This window comes from Rhinopithecus roxellana, chromosome 5 (genome assembly GCF_007565055.1).
Source record: "Rhinopithecus roxellana isolate Shanxi Qingling chromosome 5, ASM756505v1, whole genome shotgun sequence".
Taxonomy (NCBI): domain Eukaryota; kingdom Metazoa; phylum Chordata; class Mammalia; order Primates; family Cercopithecidae; genus Rhinopithecus; species Rhinopithecus roxellana.
Genome location: NC_044553.1, coordinates 54,711,804 through 54,721,898, shown reverse-complemented (window position 1 = coordinate 54,721,898; position 10,095 = coordinate 54,711,804). Strand labels below are relative to the sequence as shown.

At 38.4% G+C, this 10,095-nt stretch overlaps 1 pseudogene; it reads right to left on the bottom strand.

Moving 5' to 3' along the window:
• Window positions 1-7,777: 7,777 nt before the first annotated feature.
• On the bottom strand, window positions 7,778-9,007 carry LOC104671227 (annotated as a pseudogene).
• Window positions 9,008-10,095: the final 1,088 nt, after the last annotated feature.

The following is a 10,095-nucleotide window of genomic DNA, read 5'->3' as shown; positions in this document are numbered from 1 at the left end:
AGTAAATATATTTAAAAATTACACCTTTTGCTTATGCTAGTAATTGGGTCAGTCACGCTCTTGAAGGAGGCATACTGGGAGCCATACTTTACCAGGGGCAGAGGACTCAATGGACATTTTCTGTTTTCTCTTCTTTGTGCTCTGTAATTGAGATACAGAACAAAGGTAATCTTTGCTTAGCGTAATAATGGAGAATGACCAGATCAACAAAAGATATGTCAGAATCATTTGCAAGGGTAAAACTTATGAGTGTATTTGCGAACCTGCTTGAAAGCTCCAATGCACATGTATCTGTACACAATTTGGGGCCTATTAACGTTTCCTAATATTTTAAATCTCTGAAATTTTGTTATAACATTTGGTATTCTTGGGTAAAAAATGATGTTTAACTATAAAAAGAATATTTCATCAATCATTTAAAAGTTGCTATTATTTTCTTTTTAAGTCTATGAATGATAACAAAAATAATTAAATTTTTCCAGAAAATAAACTTCATAATTACAAATATTATATAATTAATTATATAAATAATTATAATTATTATATATATGAGAGTATTAAAGGTATATAAAATGGAACAAAGTAGTGAAATTTTAAAAGTAACATGACAAAATAAAGTATATGGGATTAGAAAAATATGTGTGTGTGTACTGTAGTTTGTTTTTATTGTTAGCAAATGCAAAATAACCCAGAAAGTACCACTAAATGTTCAAGTTATATAATGCAGTGGTAATAATGATAATATATGCCAACATATTTTGTAATTATTATAAAATGATGCACATGCAAGTTATAGTTATCTCTTTTGAGCCTAAAAATGCCCAAAAGAAGGAAAAACATTCAATTCTGTCAATTATTTCAATTGTTCTACAATCAGAAAATCTAGCTAAGATTTAGAACCAATCTAAGTGTTCATAAACGGATGAATGGATAAAGAAAATATGGTACACATACACAATGGAGCACTATTCAACCATAAGAAAGAATGAGATGCAGTCAATTGCAATAACTTGAATGGAACTGAAGATCATTATGTTAAGTGAAATAAGGCCGGAACAGAAAGACAAACATCATATGTTCTCACTTATTTATGGGATCTAAAAATCCAAACAATTGAACTCATGGTCATAGGGAGTTGAAGGATATACCATTTCATCTGAAAATAGACCTTTAAGCCTTCTCTTCCACTTCCCCAAATCCCTGTTGTTAATGAGGCTTTATTACTATATTTCACATTAGTAGAATTCAAACTACCTATCAGGGGTTGGGTTCCCCAATTTAAGAACCTGAAATCTACCTCAAAGTCTTAAGATACTATCTAAACCATATCTACTATTATCTACTTATCTTAGTCTATTCGGGCCACTATAACAAAACACCATAGAATAGGTGGAATAGGTGGTAGGTAAACAACAGAGAATTATTCCTCAATTCTGGAGGCTGGGAAGTTCAAGACCAAGGTGCCAATAGATTCAGTGACTGGTGAAGCCCTGCTTCCCGATTCATAGACAGCCGTCTTCTCAATGTAACCTGACAAGGCCAAAGGCCAAGGTAACTCTCTCAGGCCTCTTTTGTAAGAGTGCTAATCCCATTTATGACAGCTCCACTCCCATGACCTAATAATTACCTCTCAACAGCCCCACCTCCTAGTAACATCACCTTGGGTGCTAGGGTTTCAACATACGAATTTGGGGGAATGCAGATATTCAGTCCATTGTGCTGCTCCTTATCAACTTGTAGTTAATAAGGACAAAGTATATCAATGTTACCAGACCACATCTCTGGATTATTCAGACAGTATGCTATTTCTGTTTATACTACCAGACCTGAGAATATTTCTGTTAATGTCTGTGGTCCTAGCTTCTTGTCTTGCCCATCTTCTCTCTCATCCTGTCTAATCATTTACCGGTCAATTCTCCCACTCACTTGTTGCAGCTTCCATTCCTGCTGACTTCTGCTTTGGGTCAATTGTGTGAGTATACCATCAGCAAGCTTCTCAGTGTTTACTCACCCCCTGTTACCTCATCTGGCTGAGCATCCCTAATTGTACAGCGAAGGGACAGGCTTGGAAGGCATGAAAAGGTTGGCATATAGAGAAGTGTCAAATACTTAGGGGTGACAAGAGTGCTGCGTTTAGAAGACAAATTATGGGAAATAACATTGGTCCTGTAGGTGGGGGCTTCTTACAGAATTGAGGGCCGTCTGAATCTAAAACTTGTGCTCTTAACTGTTCTCCATTATTTCCCCCAGCTGGCCTGTTAAACATCATCTATAAAAAAAAATCTATAATCCCTGGGCGTGGTGGCTCACGCCTGTATTCCCAGCACTTTGGGAGGCTGAGGCGGGCGGATCATGAGGTCAGGAGATCGAGACCATCCTGGCTAACATGGCGAAACTCCGTCTCTACTAAAAATACAAACAAATTAGCTGGGTGTGGTGGTGGGTGCCTGTAGTCCCAGCTACTCGGGAGGTTGAAGCAGGAGAATGGCATGAACCCGGGAGGTAGAGCTTGCAGTGAGCCAAGATGGCGCCACTTCACTCCACCTTGGGCAACAGAGCGAGACTCCACCTCAAAAAAAAAAAAAAAAAAAAAAAAAAAAAAAAAAAAAAAAATCCATAATCTAGTTTAGAAGCTAGCTTACTCAAAGACACAGAAGTCTGCTCTACCAAAGGTTACAATGCAGGCATTGCAAACTTATCTACAAAGACTAAAAGATAACAAAATCTGTAACTCTGTTATATTCAGTGATACAGTAGCTCCAAGATAAATATGGAGCTTCAAAATCTGGAGAATGGACATACCATCTAAACAGGACCACAGATTGTTGTCATGGGAAACGCCAACCAGCATGCATTACCTGATATTTCTCTTTCACAGAGCTCCTGGAAGATCATTCTAGAAATCCTGGAAATCCAGATGTTAGTTACAAACAAACATTTAAAACTGGGCCATGCATTGAGAAACAAATAAATGTCTGTACTCCATATTTGATTCTCCATGAGGCAGTTTACAGCCTCTGTTAGAAGACTTAACGCATTTCTTTTTCTGAGACTAAACAAAGGGCTTAGTCCACAACTGAAATACACTTTAAAACAGCAGCAAAAACAATCATGCTGCTTAAAATCCTTCAATGGCTTTGAACTCTGATTGATGTGAAATTCAGCATTCTTCATAGCCCAAGTCTTCACACGATCTGGCAACTTCCCAGTTCCCCAGCTTCTGGGCAAGCTGCTGTCCTCTTTGCTTGCCACTGTCCACCTGTAACAATCTTCTAGCTTCCACCGTCCACCTATAACAGTCTTCTAGCTTTTCAGAAATGTTAAGCTTTTCCTGTCTCAGGTAGTTTTACATTATTGCCTCTGCTTAGAATGCCTTTCCTCTTCTTTTTAACTGTTGAAATCTTTTTTTCTAGTTTTAAATTTCTTATTGATGCACAATATTTGTACTTATTGAGGAGGCACATGTGATTTGTTTACATGCATAGAATGTGTATGGATCAAGTCAAAGTATTTAAGATAGGCATCATCTAAAGCATTTATCATTTCTATGTGTTCCAAACATTTCAAATCCTCTCTGCTTGTATTTTGAAATATAAAATACATTGCTGCTAATTGTAGTCACCCTATTATGCTATAAAACGTTAGAACTTACACCTTCTAACTGCTTGGTACTCATTAATCAATCTCTGTTTACTCCTCCCTCCTCCCCCATCATCCTTCTCAGCCTTTAGTAACTGTCATTCTACTCCCTACCTCCATGAGATCAACTTTTTTTGCTCCCACATGTGAGTGAGAAGATGAAAGATTTGTCTTTCTGTGCCTGGCTTATTTCACTCAACATAATGACCTCCAGTTCCATCCATATTACTGCAAATGACATGGTTTCATTCTTTTTTATTACTGAATGGTATTCCATCATAAATGTAATATATGTACATACACACACACGCACACATGTTCTATAGCTGTCTCCACTGTCCTATAGCTCCATAAGTACAAGGTCTGTCTTCATAGAGTGGTGTGCCTTCCACACAGTTTGTACTCAGGATTAGTTGAATAAACAGTGGAGGGATTTATCTCTTTCTGAATTCTGCATTGCATTTAGCATTTCTTGGGAGATTTAAACACGTCAGTTCATGTAACATGGTTAGCTTGGTGCTCGGAATATAGTAGTGGTTCAATTAAATGTTAGAAATAATTAGATGTGTGTTTCAAATTCCCTGATCAGAAACAGAAAATAAAAGTGATGACACAGGCCGGGCACGGTGGCTCAAGCCTGTAATCCCAGCACTTTGGGAGGCCGAGACGGGCGGATCACGAGGTCAGGAGATCGAGACCATGCTGGCTAACACGGTGAAACCCCGTCTCTACTAAAAATACAAAAACTAGCCGGGCGAGGTGGCGGGCGCCTGTAGTCCCAGCTACTCGGGAGGCTGAGGCAGGAGAATGGCGTAAACCTGGGAGGCGGAGCTTGCAGTGAGCTGAGATCCGGCCACTGCACTCCAGTCCGGCAACAGAGCGAGACTCCGCCTCAAAAAAAAAAAAAAAAAAAAAAAAAAAAAAAAAGTGATGACACAAAAATGCAACTTACGTTTTATAATGTGATTCTCATGACATCTTAGAGTGGATTTGCCAAAAAGCAGACCCTGAGGCAGGATGTAAGTGCAAGGTGATAAGCCTAGGAAGCATAGTCATGGAATAGGCAGGTGAACCCAGGGAAAGGAGGCAAGCCAGCAAAGGGCATGTTAATTGAGTAGATCACCACTGGGCTCAGTTCTGTGTGGGGACCCTCTGAGGGACTGTGTTGAACCTAATTTCAGAGTTGTCCCATGAATGAGCAAGAAAGCTAGCTTATTTATGTATCACCTTCTGTCCCTCACTGGCTGGGAGTTGCTCTTCGGAGCTCCCTGCAACTAAGGAGTGTCAGACGAAAATCTTTACGCCTTTTTTTTTAACTGATTGATTTAGCTCTGTCTTTTTGCCATGATCTTTGAAGTTCTTTTTAAGAATCACATGTGCTTTCTTCATAATAAATGTTTATCTTTGCTAGAATTATCTTAAATGTGTACAATATTTTTGTAAGGAAATTTGGTAATGTGTAGCAAATAAACAAATGCACTTTGATCCACATAAGTCTACGTCAAGATGCTTTTCCTAAGGCAATAATTATGAATATGTGCTAATATTTTTGTCTTATTTTACAAATATAATAATTCTTGTAGACATTTAGAAAACACTGAAAATATGTACAAACGAAGTTATCAGCACTGCCACAACACAAAAATACTATTTATATTAGAAATTTTTTTTAATCGAAATGACACTATATATGCTGGAATTTTCTACATTTTTAAATGATGAACATTTTCTCATGGTTTTAAATACTTTTCATAAAGTTCATTAGTAATAATGTATTGTCCTAAAGGATCCTGAAGCATATTTAAACAGAACATACTAAATTTTCAACAGATATGTAACAGTTCTGTAACTTTCTATCTAGGGCTTGAGTACACAACAAATGGGGGTGGGGAAGGGCAATTAAAGAAGAAGGGAGTTAGTGTCAAACCAAAATATTTATTTCCTTAATAAATAGTTCAGGTCCACTCTAGATGTTTGTCATCATTGGGGGTCTCAGGTAGTCTTGGTTAAGCAGCCTCCCCAGAGCAATTTCTCTTCTTTGGTCTGATTCATGGGAAAGATGGGTCTTAGACACCATCTGCCACTCCAGTGGTTTATTTTGGCAGTGCTTTTACAAGACACAAGAGCAGGCTGGTGGCATGGGCTAGATATAATCGGATAGTCAGATGACCAACTGACCGGGAGGGTCTCCATTTGGAGACCATTTTCAGAATTTGGGGAATTATTTTCCTTTTCTTATACCTGTATGCAATCTAAGTCAGTTTCCAGGTGTTTCTTTCATAAAGGGAATTTAAGCCTATTCTTGTTAGGGTGAGCTCTGTTTTAAGGTTTATAAAAGTTGCAGCTGTGCTGAGATGGAGTTGTCTTCTGGAAATCCCCCACTGAGTTTCATCATACTGTTAAGTAACATATAGTGTCGTCCCTGCAAGACACTTGAGTGGGGCTTATGGCTATCATTAATCTTACAGCCACAGACGTCTCTTGTAGTGTACTGTAATATCTGTGTTATAATGTTCTTGGTGCCAAGCCTACATGCCCTACAATACTTCAGTGGTTTTATTATGATGTATTTCCATGACTGCCTCCTTTTCCCTCTTCAACTCCACATTTTGTCATTTCCCGTACCAATGGCAACTCAGCATATGGTATAAAGACATCCATACTCATTTTGTCTTATTTTGTACCTTCTACATTTTATGCACATTTCTGACTCCAACTTTTCCTACCTCTCTTTCTTCTAGGGTTAGTTCCTCCATCTTTGCTCTGGTTCCCTTTCTTTGTACAGAGGAACATTGATGCTCTCTAATCAGCATTTAAACTTGTGAAGTATCTTCTGTCTTAAAGCAAAAGAAATGCAAATTCTCTCGTATTCAAGTTCTCTAGTCACTAACCCAATTGTGTTTCTGTTCACAACAGAAAAATATTTTTGGTTTCCTTATTATTTATTTTTATTTTTATTTTTTTCTGAGACCAAGTCTTGCTCTGTCGCCCAGGCTGGAGTGTAGTGACAGTACGATCTCAGCTCACTGCAACCTCCACCTGTTGGGTTCAAGCAATTCTGCCTCAGCCTCCCAAGTAGCTGGGATTACAGACATGTGCCACCACACCAGCTAATTTTTGTATTTTTAGTAGAGACGGAGCTTCACCATGTTGGCCAAGCTGGTCTCGAACTCCTGAGTGCAAGTGATCTGCCCCACTTGGCCTCCCAAAGTGCTGGGATTACAGGCATGAGCCACCACACCCAGTTGTTTTTCTTATTTTTTAATTTTTTCAATTTTTAATTTTTATGGGTGCATACTAGGTGTATCTATAAATGCGGTATATGAGATATTTTGATATAGGCACACAACGTGTAATAATCACAGGGTAAATGGAGTATCCATCACTCCAAGTATTTATCATTTCTTTGTTTTATAAATATTTCAATTATAATTATTTTAAAACATAATAAATTATTGTTGCCCTGTTGTGCTATCAAATACTCGATCTTATTCATTCTATCTAACTATATTTGTGTACCCATTAACCATCCCCATTTTCCCTCCAACCCCCACCACCCTTCCCTGCCTCTGGTAATGATCATTCTACATTTTGTCTTCATGAGTATAATTGTTTTAAATCTTAGCTGCCACAAATGAGTGAGAATATGTGTAGTTTGTCTTTCTGCAGTTTTTGAAAGAAGAGATTACTCCATTTACTGTCCTCAATTTCTCGTCTTTTACTCATTCCTCAACCTTTCATGATATGTCTGCTCCTGTCTAAGCAACCTGCTTCCAGCAAGGCTGCTAACCACACCCTTACACTGAAATTCAGTTGTAGCTGACAGTATTTTTCATTCCTCTTGGCTACCATAATACTGTACTTCTTGTTTTTGTCTTTTTTTTAAAAGAGAAATGTAAAACTCAGTTTAATTTCAAGTTTGTATAGAGAATGCATGCCACAGTTTATATTTTATAAATACAACCTATCTTATTACAAATGCAAAATGAGAAAAAGTGATATGTTAGCTGTTATGAAGGGTGAAAACATTATATTAACTTCAAAAGGCTGCTTTCTGCATCCGCATCTATGTAATTTCATGATTCTCTACCAATTTCACTTACAGAAATAATCTCTATAGTCAAATTATTGTTCACTTTCATGCCCCCACATGGGAAGTGGTAGGTGAATATCAGTGGGAATACAATTTATTGTCTGTTCCTCCACTCAGAAGTAGCCCTGTGTCTGTCCAGTCTACACTCAGAACTTTGTCTTCATGAGCAGCCAGATCATAGAGAGGAGCCTTACAACTTCTTGTATCTCACAGCTTAACAATGTTATCTAAAGACCCTGAGATCAGCTGCTGTTCATAAGTAGGAGACCATTTTACTGACACCAAAGAACCATCTTTAGTTTGGGGATCCCAGAGCCTGATATGCCTAGCTGTGCTTCCAGATGCTAAACGTTTACAAAGTGGAGAATAGGAAATACAATCAAACACTTTGTTTCCTGTCAAAGTTGACTTAAGACTGCCAGACTCAACATCCCACACTCTAATTGTATGGTCTCAAGATGCACTGCAGATTTCTTCAATATCTGACCACAGAACTGATGATCTGCTTCCATGTGGCCAGAGAGGGTCACTATGGGAGTCCTTGTTAGTCCCAACTGTTCTGTTTTCTGTTTCTTTCTTGGTTGATTTGTGGACTCCTCCATCTCATCTTCTTCATCTGTAGGGACTATAGACAAGATCTTTAGCATCTTATCCCAGGTGCCACTACAAAATTTAGTTCCTGAGCCATCAACAGCTATAGAATCTACACTTCCAGCATGACCTCTACAGCAGTGCAGGGCTTTCACTTTGTTTCTCTCTACATTCCACTCCCATAAGAGAATAGTCTGATCCATAGAGGCACTCAATAATAAGCGGGACACACTATCATTTTTTCACCCAGGCCACATCTTTTACAACATCCGTATGTCCCACAATTGTTATTATTGACTTTCCTTCCAAGGACCAGATCCAAGAAGTCTTGTCGTAAGAACCAGTCAACATCCATTCCTCTGCCCCTTTAATTGAACTGATCCAGTCATCATGGAACATGCTTGGCTCTGGCTGGGGTGCAGTATACTGCTTGTTTCTATTTCCACAGTTTCTTCTGATGAGATGTTCTCCAGTTCCGTGTGTTTGAACAAGGGCATTTGCAGAAACTGGTCCTTAATAAGGAAATCAAGCTCCACGTTTGTGGAATTCATTTTTGTCCTTTAGCAGTTTATTGATGATGTTACTAAGGTCAGCAATTTCAGAGGTGGCAGGGATTGAGAAGGGAACATCATCTATGGCATATTTCTTGTTATCAGTGTAGAAGCGTGTTTGGAGCTGAGCCATGGTGAGGAGTACACATAAGACTTGCCCACGGAAACATATGGGTTAGTAGACCCAGAACAGGGAACTCCTGTCTTTTGGGACTACAAAGAGGCAGCTCAAAATTAGACTGCACGGGTAAGCAAGGAGCTGCAGTCTAAGCCTGGACTCTGCTTTCTCCTGTTTTTGTTCGTCTTATTTTGTTTTGTTTTGGGCAGGCTCTAGCCTCTGAGTTCCCTTTGTATACTCTTGATCTCCATATATTTTATGATTTCTTCCTCTGCCTGCCCCTTACATCTTTCTGGTCTTCAGGAATCAGTGCAACGCCCCTTTAAGTCTCATTTTACACATGTTACTATACTTTCAAAACTTCAGCTCTTAGTTGTTTGTTAATGACTCCAACATCTGTAATCCTATCCCAGTTGGTTTTGCTGAGCTCCATGCACATCTATTCATTCTTTCTTTCTTTCTTTCATTCAAAAGAAAAATCTCCAGTGAATGCCTGTTCTGTGCAAGCAAGTTGCTACATGCTGAGAACACCATGATGAACAAGAGACAAAATCTTCCATGTTGGTGGTGAATACAGCCAACAAATAAGTAGGCAAATAAATAAACAAAGGGACTAAGAAGCTGCTCTGGTCAAATAATCAGGGAGATAGTTTGGATAGACTGTGCTTGAAGCTGATAAGACTTAAAACCAGGTACAAATGCCTGTTCAAGAAGATCCCATGATGAAACAGCAAACTCAAATGCTTTGAGGCAAGAAAGAAGTTGATGGGTTTGAGGAAATAAACAGAGATCCAAGCCTGAATATGGTAATTAGAATAGGAGTAGTAGGATATGAGGTTGAAGAAGTGGGTAGGAATCACGGAAAGATTTGTGGGCCATATCTGGAATTTAGGTTTTACTTCAAAGACAATGCAAAGCCACTGAATCATTTCTGGCAAGAGAATAATACTTTATTATTATTGTTCTTAAGTATTTTATTCTTTTTAAGAGGTTTTATATTCATAACAAAATTGAGAGAAAGGTACAGATATATCCCCACACACCCTCTGTCCCCCAAAATGCATAGGTACATTAAAATAAAAACTTTTTATTTAAGTAAAATT